The 15,486-nt window shown below is 36.7% G+C and overlaps 1 protein-coding gene across 8 annotated transcripts in view; it reads left to right on the forward strand.

Annotated features, from left to right (window-relative positions):
- The window catches only part of Slc25a26 (solute carrier family 25 member 26), a 139,303-nt gene that overhangs the window by 51,109 nt on the left and 72,708 nt on the right, over nt 1–15,486 (forward strand). The gene's annotated exons all lie outside the window — the stretch shown is intronic.

The raw sequence follows: 15,486 nt of genomic DNA on the forward strand, positions 1-15,486 counted from the left end.
TTTTTTTTTTTTTTTTTTGCCGGCGGGGGGGTACTCAGGGGCACTCGACTCCTGAGCCCCATCCCCAGCTCTATTTTGTATTTTATTTAGAGACAGGGTCTCACTGAGTTGCTTTTGCTGAGGCTGGCTTTGAACTTGAAGTCCTTCTGCCTCGGCCTCCTGAGCCACTGGGATTATAAGCGTGTGCCACCAAGCTTAGCTGTTTTTTATATAGTTTTGATGTTAAAGTTAAAAATCTCAAAATATTTATATTAATATAATCATACATAAACGCTTTTGTTAAAAATGATGTCAGTGGGTTTTTTTTTGTTATTTTTGTGGTACTGGGGGTTGAACGCAGGTGCTTGAGCACGCTAGGCAAGCCAGCCCCATATTTTATTATACTTTTAATTTTATTTTGAGACCTTAAGCTTCAGGTATTATAAAGTAAATTTCATATTTTGAGCCACTGTGAGGATCAAATGAAACAATGTATGAAAGAATTTAGCCCAGTGACTAGAACAATGTGATTACTCAGTAAACACAATTTATTACTTCAATTTAAAAGGTAAATTACAAACCCAACATAAGGCACATGCCTCTAATCTGAGCCATTTGGGAGGGTGAGGTAGGAGAACCAGTTTGAGAGAAGCCTAGGTAACAAAGACACTAGAGGGTGCACAGTGCCTATGTTTTAAATGCCTGTGGCAGAAACCTCAACCTGTAAGAACCTGGGAGAACCTGGGAGCGCAGACTGCTTGCCTGGTAACAGTGGTTTAAATTAGAAAATGAAAATGCGGGTATGACCAATGTTGTATGATCCACCATGCTTAAATGCATAAATTTGTTTTTATCTTTTGATACATATGTATATATTTATTTAGGTTCTAATTTTTTAAAAATACTTTTTCCATGGAAAAATTTAAAGATTTAAATTTAAAAGAGGTTAATTAAATGAATTTTTGTAGTCCAATCACCCAGCTTGAACAGTTACCAGCTCTTGACCAATTTTGTTCTATCTATACCATACCTCCTGCCTGCCCTTCTGTATTAATTTAAAGCAAATACCAGCATTTTATACAGAAATGCTTCACTGAGCATCTCTAAAACATGACTATACTGTATTTAACCTACCAAAGATGAGTGTCATAACAGAAAGTCAGATACTCCATGATCTCACTTATATGTGCATCTAAGAAAATTGAACCTGTAGATAGAACAATGATTCCCAGGGATGGGAAGGCAGACTGGGGGGATGTTAAGGTCCTGGTTGACCCAGGGCCTCCCATCTAACAAGGGAGAGAACTGAAGAGTCCAGAGCCCAAGGGTTGTAACCACTATGATGAGCTGCATATTTTGCATTTTTATATGTAGGTACAATTTTATGAGGAGGCAAATGCACATTTATTTATTTATTTTTAAACATTTATTTTTTAGTTGTAGTTGGATACAATATCCTTAATTAAGTAATTTTTATGTGGTGTTGAAGATCGAACCCAGGGTCTTGCACATGCTAGGCAAGCGCTCTACCTCTGAGCCACAACCCAACCTCGCAAATACGCATTTAAAATGAATAGTTTATATCTCTCTTTGGTCTTAAAACTTTAGATATACATTAGTGCTAGGAATTTGAGAAAGAAGTTATTAGCAAGCAAAAGTATATATAACATTACAAAATTGAGGACATAAATGTAGAGAGTTTCCTTTTGATAGAACTGCCCATGGAGAACAGTGGTTTCTATGTGCATATTATCTGACGTTTGCACAATGGCTCATGCCATCTATGTTTTAGGGGCCTCGTGTGACTACTCAGGCTAGGATAGATCTGTGCCAACCCCAATCACTCACCCATCACCCTGACAGGCACTATTATCTGAAATTATTTCTCTTACTTACAAATATATTACCTGCCTCACTTCTTCTACGAGAATATCCACAATAAAGGACAGGTATCTCCTGTCTGTTTTGTTACTGTTTATCATCTAGAAGAATGTCACACACTACACACTCAAAAAATCCCGAATGAATGAACCAATGACTTAATCACACTTGCTTCTCAGATGTAGATTGGTTTCAGGCGTTTAGGCAAGATTTCCAGTAGATGTATAGGTAGACATGCATTTGGCAAGAATGGAGTCTTCACTTAATTCCCAGGCAAATTAATGGTTTTCTGCCAAATAAACATTCTACATTTCCAGTGAAGTCTATTTTCTTCTTATCTTTCTTAGTGTATTTTCTGGTATTCTTGTGCCTCCTACAAATAGCCCTTCCACAAATTTTGTCATTTTTCAATTAAGGTTGCTTCTATGAACATTTTATATATGCAAGATATTTTCTGAAATGATGTGCAAAAATAGTAAATGATTCATGAAGAATGTCCTTCATCAGATACATGCAAACAATGTCCATTTAATACTATGTAGGTTGAGAGTTAATCTTGAGATTCTCAGTACTGAAAATTTCTTATTGTCTGAACCAACAAACCTTCGTCTTATAAGGAGGATTAAAAAAGAAACTATGTTCGTGTATTAAAATGAAATTCAGAGCCGAATCTAGAATTTCTTTGAGCAGTTCAAAGATAGTGTTTGAAGGTAATTATTTAAAGGAACTGTTGAAAATATTTTTATCTGTAGAATTTGACTACATTACTGCAAATTACCTTGGGATCATATAACAAAAATAGTTATATTTTGAATGCTAATTACAGTCATGCATATTTTTTTCAATTTTCAAACTAAAATATTTACTGTGGGGCTTTTTTTTGCAGATCAGTAAACTGAGGCTTAGAATAATTAAGTTATATGATTAGAAAGTTGTAGGACTGGAGTTTGAGGTCATATATATAATTCCAAAGGCTACATTTCTTTTCAAGGTTTGCCTCCTGCTCATGTCTTATAGATAAAGCACTGATTGTTTCTCTAAAAATTTTGCAGTAAGTTCTGGGAAAATAAAATAATGGTAGATCTGTAAGGCACTGACCAAAATCTATTGATTTGAAAGTAGGGCCCAGTTTCCCGGTATTAGAGGATTCTGTGTAGGTGGAACCCATTGAGATGCTTCTGGATTAGGCATTAGTGCCTGCAGCAGCCTCCTTTATTTAGCCTCTATTAAGGTTGCTTGAAAATGTTTTGACTGATTAATCCTTTGTCCTCTAATCTGGGCTTCATCAAGCACATGTTCTGAGACACACCACCATAGGTGGGAAGAAATTGATAATCATCTTTGTTATTGAAATTGTTCTGGTGCATAGCTAAGTAATTTTTAGATAATTTTTGACTGGTGGGGAAGCAGAAATTGATGAGAAAGGAGGAGATTTCTTTTTTGAAAATACTCTGCATTTTGTTCCTGAACTTGTCAATGCAAAATTTGTGCTATAGAGTAAGACACTAGAGGGTGCACAATGCCTATGTTTTAAATGCCTGTGGCAGAAACCTCAACCTGTAAGAACCTGGGAGAACCTGGGAGCGCAGACTGCTTGCCTGGTAACAGTGGTTTAAATTAGAAAATGAAAATGCGGGTATGACCAATGTTGTATGATCCACCATGCTTAAATGCATAAATTTGTTTTTATCTTTTGATACATATGTATATATTTATTTAGGTTCTAATTTTTTAAAAATACTTTTTCCATGGAAAAATTTAAAGATTTAAATTTAAAAGAGGTTAATTAAATGAATTTTTGTAGTCCAATCACCCAGCTTGAACAGTTACCAGCTCTTGACCAATTTTATTCTATCTATACCATACCTATTGCCTGCCCTTCTGTATTAATTTAAAGCAAATACCAGCATTTTATACAGAAATGCTTCACTGAGCATCTCTAAAACATGACTATACTGTATTTAACCTACCAAAGATGAGTGTCATAACAGAAAGTCAGATACTCCATGATCTCACTTATATGTGCATCTAAGAAAATTGAACCTGCAGACAGAATAATGATTCACAGGGATGGGAAGGCAGACTGGGGGGATGTTCATCAAAGGGTACAGACTTTCAGGTATAAGACCTAAAGTCCAGCCTGGATGGAAGTGGTGGGTCTTATTAATTTGATCATGGCACTCATTATACAGTGTGTACATATATATCCAATCATCACATATATCTTGAAAAAATATATAATCTTTGTCAATAATTTTTAAAAATGAATGTTATTTCTCAAAGTTATTTTCCCTAAACTATTTATCAATTGTAAAGAGAAAAATAATAATTTCCTATATGGAAAAACTGACAGACACTATCTTGTCCAAGTGATCAAAGTTAAGATCACCAGTAATAAGATACATTAACATCAGGCATCCCCGGTATGATGACCAAGAAGGACACAACATCACTTATTTGGTCTTCTTCCAAAAAAATTTTTTTTCAATGCAATCATGGGAAAAATATCAACACAAATGGAGATATGTCGCACAAAATTGTCAAGGTTATGAAAAATAAAGATGAAAGAACTGCCACAGATAGGCAGGGACTCAGGAAACTAAGTAAATACAGTGTGGGATCATGGCTAGCATCCTGGAACAGGGAAAGGGAGTGAGCAGGAAACTGCTGGCATGCCAGTGAGCTCTGTGATTTATCAGTACTGGTAGCTGTTTTGGATAATTATACTTTGGTTAAGTTGTTAACATCAGGGAAGCCAGTTGTAGAATATGTGTAAACTCTCTACCATTTGAGCATCTTTTATAAGTCTCTAAGTTATTTTTTTAAAAAGATTTTTTTGGGGGGGGCTGGGTTCAAGTGGTAGTGCGCTCGCCTGGCATGCATGGGACACTGGGTTCGATCCTCAGCACCACATAAAAATAAATAAGTAAAATAAAGGTATTGTGTTCAACTACAACTAAAAAATAAATATAAATTTTTTTTTTAAAAGAATGCCAGATTCAGGCATTATGTGAGATACTTATTCCTAAAATGGTCTAAAATTATGACAGGTTAAATTTAAAGTTTTTTTTTTTAATATTTTTTAGTTGTTGATAGATCTTTTTTTAAAATTTTTTATTGTTGGTTGTTCAAAACATTACAAATTTCTTGATATATCATATTTCACACTTTGATTCAAGTGGGTTATGAACTCCCATTTTTACCCCATATACAGATTGCAGAATTACATCAGTTATACATCCATTGATTTACATATTGCCATACTAGTGTCTGTTGTGTTCTGCTGTCTTTCCTATCCTCTACTATCCCCCCTCCCCTCCCCACCCCTCGCCTCCCCTCTTCTCTCTCTACCCCCTCTACTGTCATTCATTTCTCCCCCTTGTATTATTTTTCCCTTTCCCCTCACTTCCTCTTGTATGTACTTTTGTATAACCCTGAGGGTCTCCTTCCATTTTCATGCAATTTCCCTTCTCTCTCCCTTTCCCTCCCACCTCTCATCCCTGTTTAATGGTAATCTTCTTCTCATGCTCTTCGTCCCTACTCTGTTCTTAGTTACTCTCCTTATATCAAAGAAGACATTTGGCATTTGTTTTTTAGGGATTGGCTAGCTTCACTTAGCATAATCTGCTCTAATGCCATCCATTTCCCTGCAAATTCTATGATTTTGTCATTTTTTAATGCAGAGTAATACTCCATTGTGTATAAATGCCACATTTTTTTTATCCATTCGTCTATTGAAGGGCATCTAGGTTGGTTCCACAGTCTTGCTATTGTGAATTGTGCTGCTATGAACATCGATGTAGCGGTGTCCCTGTAGCATGCTCTTTTTAGGTCTTTAGGGAATAGACCGAGAAGGGGAATAGCTGGGTCAAATGGTGGCTCCATTCCCAGCTTTCCAAGAAATCTCCATACTGCTTTCCAAATTGGCTGCACCAATCTGCAGTCCCACCAGCAATGTACAAGTGTACCCTTTTCCCCACATCCTCGCCAGCACTTGTTGTTGTTTGACTTCGTAATTGCTGCCAATCTTACTGGAGTGAGATGGTATCTTAGGGTGGTTTTGATTTGCATTTCTCTGACAGCTAGAGATGTTGAGCATTTTTTCATGTACTTGTTGATTGACTGTATGTCCTCCTCTGAGAAGTGTCTGTTCAGGTCCTTGGCCCATTTGTTGATTGGGTTGTTTGTTCTCTTATTGTCTAATTTTTTGAGTTCTTTGTATACTCTGGATATTAGGGCTCTATCTGAAGTGTGAGGAATAAAGATTTGTTCCCAGGGTGTAGGCTCCCTATTTACCTCTCTTATTGTTTCTTTTGCTGAGAAAAAACTTTTTAGTTTGAGTAAGTCCCATTTGTTGATTCTAGTTATTAACTTTTGTGCTATGGGTGTCCTATTGAGGAATTTGGAGCCCGACCCCACCGTATGTAGATCGTAGCCAACTTTTTCTTTTATCAGACGGCGTGGATAGATCTTTTATTTAAAAATTTATTTATATGTGGTGCTGAGATCGAACTCAGTGCCTCACACATGCCAGACAAGTGTGCTATCACTGAGCCACAGCCACAGTGCCTTAAAGTGTTTTTTTTTTAAAGTTTAAATATGTGCCATGAGTAACAAGTAAGATGATACAGAACTAAAAGCGATAGTCCCCTCTCCATTCTTCCCCTACTCTCTAGAGGTAACATTTAAAACTATTTCTAATATTAGTTCCTCTGTTGCATCCATGCTTCTGGCTAATGTGTTTAAATGTTGTTTCTTATTTTTTCGACTTACCATCTGTTGAATCTTGGGGATGGAGGATGTGAGTGAGCTCACATTATGCTCCTCCCTAACACTGCCTCATCCTAGTATTCCAGATGTATACATTTCTTTCTTTTGGTTGTTTTGGGAACTTTAAGTCATTTATTTGTGTCTGTCTGCTTCCCCTTCCTGCCTCCCTGGTCTTTTACTGGTGCTGGGAAGGACCAGGACTTCGCTCATGCTCAGCAAGCGCTCTGCCCCTGAGCTACACCCCAGCCCCTGCGTCTTAAAATTTTCTCTGCAATGGAGGCTGTTTACTTCCTTTTTTGCTACCTTGCCTTACTTATAAATTCCACATTTTGGAAAGTCTCAGCTGTACTTTCATCCTACATTGTCAAAATGGGGCACAATCTCAACCTGTCCTTTACTCACAATTGCTTCTTCTTTGACTTTTCTGTATTGATTCTAGAAATTGAATCCTGTGAACGAGGGTCTGTGTTGTTGAGACTTCATGAATGCACACCAGGCCAAACTGTGTGAGGGTAATGTTCCTTTTGTTTTGGTGCTGTGTCACCCTGAAAAAGATAGAATCAAATAGACTTCCTTTTCTTGCACTACGTCTATAGCTTAAACTTAATCCTGTAATTCAGTTGGCTGAACATTAGGGGCATGAACTTATTTTTTCTTGGAGTTTCTAATTGTCTTGCGCGCGCGTGTGTGTGTGTATGTGTGCGCGCGCGTGCACGTGCGTGCTATCAACAATTCTCCTGTGACCACCTTGACATTATCTTGTCTTTTGTGAGGAGTCTCTTCCCCTTGGGAATTTGGACTCTTCCACCCTCCTGCTCTCATCTGGCATTCAGGGCGTCTGGTGTTGGATTTGCTGTTTCCCAAAGGCTGCAGAGCATGGCTTGGCTGTAAGGCTGCCTGGGGTCCCACCTCAGCTCTGCCTCTGCCACGCTCCCACCTCTGGTGCCTCAGTCTCCTTGCTGAATGAACACACATTAGGGCATAATAAATGTAAGGATAGAGTTTGTTTGCTTGAAGGCCTTTATTTTATCCTGATTTTTTTGGTGGGTAGTTATCTTTCTCTAATGCCTGATGTAATTTATAAGTCTCTTACTAAAGACACCTGGTAAAAACCATTTCTAATGATTCTTTGGCCTCAAATGTGTTTTGATGATTTTTTTTCTGTAGGAAGGAATTCTGTTAATGTTATGATTCTTAGAGAAGCATTTTTTAAAATATGTATTTTAGTTGTAGATGACATAGTATATGTTTTACTTGTTTATTTTCATATGGTGCTAAGAATTGAACCCAGTGCCTCATGTATGCTCTACCACTGAGCCACAACCCCAGTTCTGTAGAGAAGCATTTTGATCTTATCAGTTTAGTGTTGATCCCAATTATTTGGGAAATAAATGATTAAATTTGTTTGTAAGAGTTTTATAAAGTGATGACCAGGTTTTCTGGTAAAGCTCATCTAAATGTCAATCCACATATGTTTTTCCTGTTGTTCATCTTGTGAATTACTCTGTACTTCTAGAAGCATTGGGTAATGAATTGATGACCCAGGTAGAAATCATTTTGGGATGAAATTTATTGTGCCTCATAGGATGAATTAAGTAGATCATTTGCCTGGCAGAAGATATCAGTTACAGTGTTCAGGTGTTACAGTGATGTATCTCATTGACTAACACATCTTGTTGAAAGTTACTCTCTCTTGATTTTTCTGTTGGGTCACACAATTGTTAACCAAAGATTTTTCTTTATCCTTTCAGACATTTAATAATCATTAGCAACAAATGTTTGTAGTGCTGACAACACATCTCAACCATTATATTTTTGGGGGGAGGGGATGGGTACCAGGGATTGAATTTGGGATCACTTGACCACTGAGCCCCATCCCCAGCTTTATTTTGTATTTTATTTAAAGACAGGGTCTCATTGAGTTGCTTAGCACCTTGCTTTTGCTGAGGCTGGCTTTCAACTTGCAATCCTCCTGCCTCAGCTTCCCGAGCCACTGAGATTACAGATATGTGCCACCACACCTGGTCTCAACTGTTAAATTTTGGACTGGTTTTGATTAAGTGAAAACCCCAAGCAGAGGGGAAATGGTAAATTCTTATATTATTTTCTGTAGTTTAAAGAGGATGGAAATTGAGTTTATTCAGCATCTGCCATGTGCCAGACCAGGTATTTTTCATGTTTTCTCATTTAATCTTCCCAGTAATCCTTAAAGAATCATAGCCAACCTGGGCATGGAGGCACGTGCCTATAATCCTAGTAGCTTGGGAGGCTGAGGCAGGAGGATTGCAAGTTTATTTTATTTTGAGACAAGGTCTCAATTTAGTGAGACCTTGTCTCAAAATAAAACATGAAAAGGGCTGGGGATGTAGCTCAGTGGTAGAGCATACCTAGGTTCAATTCCCAGTCCCACCAGGGGGGAAAAAAAAGGAATCATGGCCAACTAAATGATTGGACCTGTTACTTATCTAATCATTATTCCCAACCAGTCTATACTGTTATCTTTCCTATAAACCATTTTATATACAAACAGATATTTTTTCTGTTTGTAATGAGTAAGAAAACTAGCACTTAAGTGATTTAAATAACAGTCAGTATAAAATAACACTAATAATAGAGGGCAGAGTTGAGCTCTGAATTCATAACAGTGTCTATATTTCCTTTTCTGTGTAAGGGTATGAATGAGCAGGTTTTATTTTACTTGTTGTTGATAAGGGGGTCTCACTGTGTTACCCAAGCTGGTTTCAAACTCCTGGTTCCAGTAATCCTCCTGGCTTGGCCTCCTGTGTAGCAGGGACTGTGGGCATGTACCACTGTACCCAGCTTTAAAAAAAAAAAATGCTTTTTTTCCCCCCTCACCTCATCTCTACCATCTTATTTTGGAGAATTACAACTTGCAGAAAAATTTAAACATAATTCTTTTCCCCAGTTAACTTTTTTTTTTTTGGACTGGGAATTGAACCCAGGACTTTGTGCCGTACCACTGAGCTACACTCCCAGCCTCTAAGATTGTGTCATTTAATTTAAAAAATTCTTTCTTTCCTCCCTCCTCCTCTCCTTTCCTCTCTCCCTTCCTTTCTTTCTCTGCTTTTTGCCCTGAAACATTTTAAGTTAGTAGTAATCATTCTGTCAGTCATTAAATAATTCAGCATGTGTCTCTTAAGAATAGAATCATAGTTCTTATAACTATAATACCATTATGAAAACTAAGAAACTTGCTATCTGTATGTTAATAGTATCTAATATATGATCAGTTTTCTCTGTTATCCCAGTAGTAAAAGCCATAAAACAGTTGTCTCCTCAGGATCCAGATGGCACATTGCATATGGTTGTTAGATTTCCTCCCCGCCCCACTGGCCCGTTACATTGACATTCTTGTAGAATCCAGGGTACTTGTCCTGAAAGTTTCCATAGTATGGATTGTCTGGTTTTCTTATTATTACTGTTATTATTTGCATGGATACAACATAAGTGTTGCTGGGTGTTTCATATTGCATTGTACCAGGAAGACCTGATGTCCCCACTTGGTGAGGCTGAGCTTGGTCACTTGCATAAGTTGATATTCTCCAGTTTTCTGTGCACTAAAGATGCAACTCTCTTGTTGTTAAGAGTAATCTGTGGGGCAATAATATTTTGAGACCATGTGATTATCCTGTTTGCCAATAATCTTTTACCTAATAGTTTTTAACATCTGTGGATGCTTCTTTCTGCTAACATTTATTACATAGGTATCGAAAAATGATGATTTTTCTTAACACTGTTATTTTTCTCTGGGTTCATTAATTGGCATTCTTCTGTAAATAGAGCTTTTGTCATTCCAGTTTCTTTGTGTGAGTGTGTGTGAGTGCGTGTATGTATGTTCTGCTATTCCTATGGACTCATTTTTGCCGTGACTCAGTTTCAGGAGCTATGATCCATGTACTACCTGACTCACTCATTTAAAGTGACCATGTAGTGGGCCATAGTATATTTACAGATATGTGCTACCTGTGTCCACAGCCGTGGGTTCTTTTTTATTCAGCAATTATAGTCCATTACCATTATTTTTGGTGCTTAAGCTGTCCTAAATGTGGCCAGTGGGGGCCTCTTTGGGCTCCTTCTCTGTTCTTATGACTTTCCTCATTCATCTTTGAGAACCTCCTTTACTGGTATAACAAGCCACACCATCTTGCCCTTAGTCTCTCTGCCCCAGCCACCTCCCCTTGAACCCTTGGTTCCTTTTGGTGGGGAGTGATATTTGGAAACCAAGATCTGGCACTAGGTATGTTATTCCTTCTAGGCTTTTTAATTAGGCAGAAATTTAAAAAATTAATGCATGATTTTCTCCTTCCCATTTCAGTATATTGATCTTAGGCAAGAACAACACATAATTACTGTTTGTTTTTAAAATTACCTTATTATAAAATAGACTTTCTTCTGGAGTACAGTGCATGAATTTTAACATGCATGTAGATTGGTATAGCTGCTGACACAATCAGGACCCAGAGCTGCTCCATCAGCCCCCAAACTCTCTTGTGCCCCTGATTTGTAGTTATACCATTTTCCTGCTTCTACCCCTTGACCAGCATTGATCCGTTGTTCATTGCTGTAGTTTGTTCTTTTTGAGAATATCATTTAAGCCAGGTGCGGTGGCACATGCCTGTAATTCCAGTGACTTGGGAGGCTGAGGCAGGAGGATGGCAAGTTCAAAGCTAGCCTCAGCAATTTAGGTTGTTTTTATATTTATCATTGTTACATAATCACATAGTAATATGTGGTCTTAACGTTTACCTAACTTCGTGAATAAGGTAAAGGTACTAAAATGCTCAGCTTGGATCTCCTGCCTGGAATCACATGATTACATACATGTTCTGATATCCTCTGGGGTTGGAGTTTGGCTAGTTCTTTTGTGTGTTTGTGCACCTTACTCTGGACTTAAGTTAGAGTAGAAAAGTAGAATTAAGTTAGAGCAGATAAGGTGGAATTTGTTTGAAATGCCCTGTTGTACTGTTCTTATGTAAATTATAAGAATGGATCATCTATTCCTGTGGAATAGAAAAACTGAAAAAAAAAAAAAATCCACCTGGTACCAGTTGCCCCCTCTCATCTCCATCTTAACAGTATTAGCTAACACTGTTAAAGACATAGTAGTCTATTTCTTATGGGTTTTTCATTGGTTACTACAAGTAACTGATAGGAAAATCTTGTAAGAAATGTGGGCCTGGGTTCAAATGTGTGGATAGTAAAGGCATATGCTTTGCCTTTGTCTCTTGTGTGGAGTTTCACTTAGATAATCTTGAATGAATTTTTTCTCATTGCATTCAAAACAGAAAATATTAACTTTTTTTTTATCAGGAGTACTTTACTGTGATTCTTTATATTGAGATAAAGTTAAATATAAGCCAAGTCTTACAAAGAATGATTAGATACAGAATAAAAAAGTTATTGAATTAGTCTCATGCAAATAAAAAAACCCAAATAGTTTTTAGCCCATTTCACAGTTTAGAGAGTATTAAGTAGATGTCACTTATGCTATTTGAGGAGGCTTTTTGAGGCAATATTCAATACATGTGGCTTTGTCAACAGGGACTGGTCTTAGGTTTTTCTCAAATTTGCTTTTCCGTGCGTTTTAAAAACTATTATTTATATTCTACTTCTTAGAATAAAGAATTAGAGCCATTAAAATTGGCATGCGTTAAGCATGCTAATTAGTTCAACATACTGACCAGTTCTCTGAATTATTAGTTCAAAGAAGCGTGTGGACAGGGGTGAAATTAGATTTGGGCATTTTTCATTCTTGTTGTTTTAGGGTACTCTGAGTTGCTTTGATCTGTAAATAACAGATGTTTTTTCATGCATGCTTCAGGAGACATCAAACATGTTCAAAATTTTGTTTCAGATTTAGGACTCATCATTCTTATCCTGAATTGGATATGCACATTTTGACTATAGTTACGTTAGAAAAAAAGTTCATGAGTGATAGTCAAAGCTGCCCTATTTTAGTTTTAATGTGTATATTAGCTTTATTTTTAAAAATAAAAGCAGTACACAGAGTTTACTTTATCCATTACTAAAATATATTGGTTATTTAAATACTGGTCTTAAGAATAAAAGCTTAGGCAACTGTGAAAACATGAAGATTATGTATTTATGTGTGTATATGCATAGGTGTATATGTACACATGTACACACATATACAGAATTCTGTATGTGTGTGTGTATATAGTGCATACTTTGAGATGTCTGTGAGGTAAAGATAAACATGTTTGAAAAAAGGCTAAAACGTTTGATTTTGTTATTCAGTAAATATTTGTTTAACAATTGTATAATAACTAGAATTAAGGTCAAATCCAATAGATTGCACAAAAAATCATGTTTTTAACTTGAATCACAGTTTATACCTCTTTTGGCTGTTATGTGAAACACTTTTAGTATTAGGAAGACTTTATGTAAGGAATGGCATCAAATTTATGACAGATGGGATGAAAAAGATAAGACCAAGAAAGTTAGAACGAGAAATCCTCTAGTCCTGTTTTCCACACTCCCTGATCAGAAGGTGGGGTGCAGACCCTGCTCTAGTCTGGTGTAGGATGCAGGAAAGCCATGTGATGAGTCTCTGACTTTGTAAGCCTCTTGTTTAGAAGTAATGTTAGAAATAATAATGTCTTGTGTTAATTCCAGTGAGGTGCTATTTTGTTGAGTAAAGTCTTCTTTTCTTTTCTTTTTTTTTTTTTTGGTTAGACTACCTGAGATTTAGCCATGTATTCCATTTGCGGTTTTCTTTATGTGGTGTATATAGTCAATGGAATATTAACTCTACTTTAAAGAAGATTGAAATTATGGCATTTGCCTGTAAATGGATGGAGCTGGAGACTATCATGCTAAATGAAATAAGCCAGTCCCCCAAAACCAAAGGCCAAATGTTTTCTATGATATGTGGATGCTAATTCACAGTGGGGTGGGCCCTAGGAAGAATAGAGTTACCTTAGATTAGGTAGAGGGGAGTGAAGGAGGAGAGGGAAGGGGATATAGGTATTGGAAGGGTAGTAGAAAGAAACAGACATTACTTTGTGTACTGCATGACCGATGTGATTCTACAACATGTACAATCAGAAAAATGAGAAATTATACCCCATCTATGCATGATATATCAGAGTGCATAAATGCATCTACTGTGATGTACAACTAATCAAAACAAATTAAAAAATGTTACTGAAACAGTAGTCTCTGCTACATCAGACAACAGAGTACTGAAAGTCTTGTTTGTGATTATGCACTTTACTGTCTTATGCCTTCTGAAGTTTTTCATTCATTCTGTGCGTAGATTTCCTCAATGAATGAAAATGAAAAAAAAAATGGTTGGTAGGGGCTGGGATTGTGGCTCAGTGGTAGAACACTTGCCTAGTATGTGTGAGGCACTGGGTTCAATTCTCAGCACCATATATAGACAAAGGTCCATTAATAACTAATAAAAAATATTTTAAAAAATGGTTGGTAAACTATGACCAATGGGCCAAATCCAGACGAGACCTAATTTTTATAATAAAGCTGTATTGACATTCAGCTACTCTCTCTTCTTTATGTCTGCCTGCCATCACACTAAATACCATGGCTGAGTAGTTGTGACAGAGACTGTATGGCTTGCAGAAATCTAAACTATTATCTGGCTCTTTTCTGAAAAAAGTTTGTTGAAAATTTGAGTAGGTAATCTCTAAGACCCAGGCTCTGCTTTACGTCAGCTTCTCTTTAATTCTAATATCCAAAAGTCTTTCCAGAGAATGAAAACATCATCTACCTACTAGTTTTCAAAGTGTAATGCCTGGACCAACAGCAGCAGCATTATCTGGAAACTTGTCAGAGACTGAATTTGAAGGCCCACTCCAGATCTTCTGAATCAGAATCTCTGGAATGGGGCTCAGAATTTGTGTTTTATACCTTGCAGGTGATTCTGATGCGTGTTAAAGTATAAGAACCATTGGACTAGACAATACTAAGATTTTCTTGTGGAGCTAAGGGTTAGCTCAGTGTTAGAGTGCTTGCCTAGTACATGCAAGGCCCTTCTGGGTTTGATTATCAGCACTGTCCAAAAAAAAAAAAAAAAAAAAAAAAAAAACAAACCATTGCTCTGTTTTGAAATAGAGATAAATTTAAATTCTATAACCATTTGAGAAATGAATCAGGAAAGAAAGAAATATGTTAAATATTATTACAAAATCTGTTGATATTAGTAGTGAATCTTCTCTACTGAAAGTTTCTATGGTATTGTGAATTTTTGTTAATGTAATGATGGATTCCTGAAAGACATATCATTGTCGCCTTCACCATGATACTTTTAATGAACAAAAAGGAAAACAGTGTATGATTAATTTCTTCATGAAATTTTTTTCACTAACATATTACACTGAATTATTTTAAAGTTGAAATAAAATAAAAGATTAAATCAAGAATGATTTTGCTCATAAGGAAAATGCTTTAATAAAAGAGCATTTAATCAACCATTCCACTACAGCTGGATTTCTTACCCATTTTAAGTGAAATCACGGTTCAATCGACTTTATCCTCAGAAATGAGCTCCAATCAGACTCCTCATCTTTGGTAGGCAAGATTACAAACACTGTGCTATGTATGAAATCTCAAAGAGAGGAACAGCAAAATTGTACATGTCAAGAGAGCATTACAGGATGACATTGTTATTTGGAGAATTGCTTTCATCTCTTGAGATATCTCACACCTGCTTCATTTGGCCCAGAATATTTCCATCTCATGAAAATGTCTCTGCCCTCACTGCATCCCAAGGTGTATGGTACATAGCCCAGTAACAAAGGAAAAATCATAACCTAAAAACTCACTTTAAAGTGCCCTCTAAGAATTCAGGGGATA

The sequence above is a fragment of the Marmota marmota genome, unplaced genomic scaffold (assembly GCF_001458135.2).
Source record: "Marmota marmota marmota unplaced genomic scaffold, marMar, whole genome shotgun sequence".
NCBI classification, from domain to species: Eukaryota; Metazoa; Chordata; class Mammalia; order Rodentia; family Sciuridae; genus Marmota; species Marmota marmota.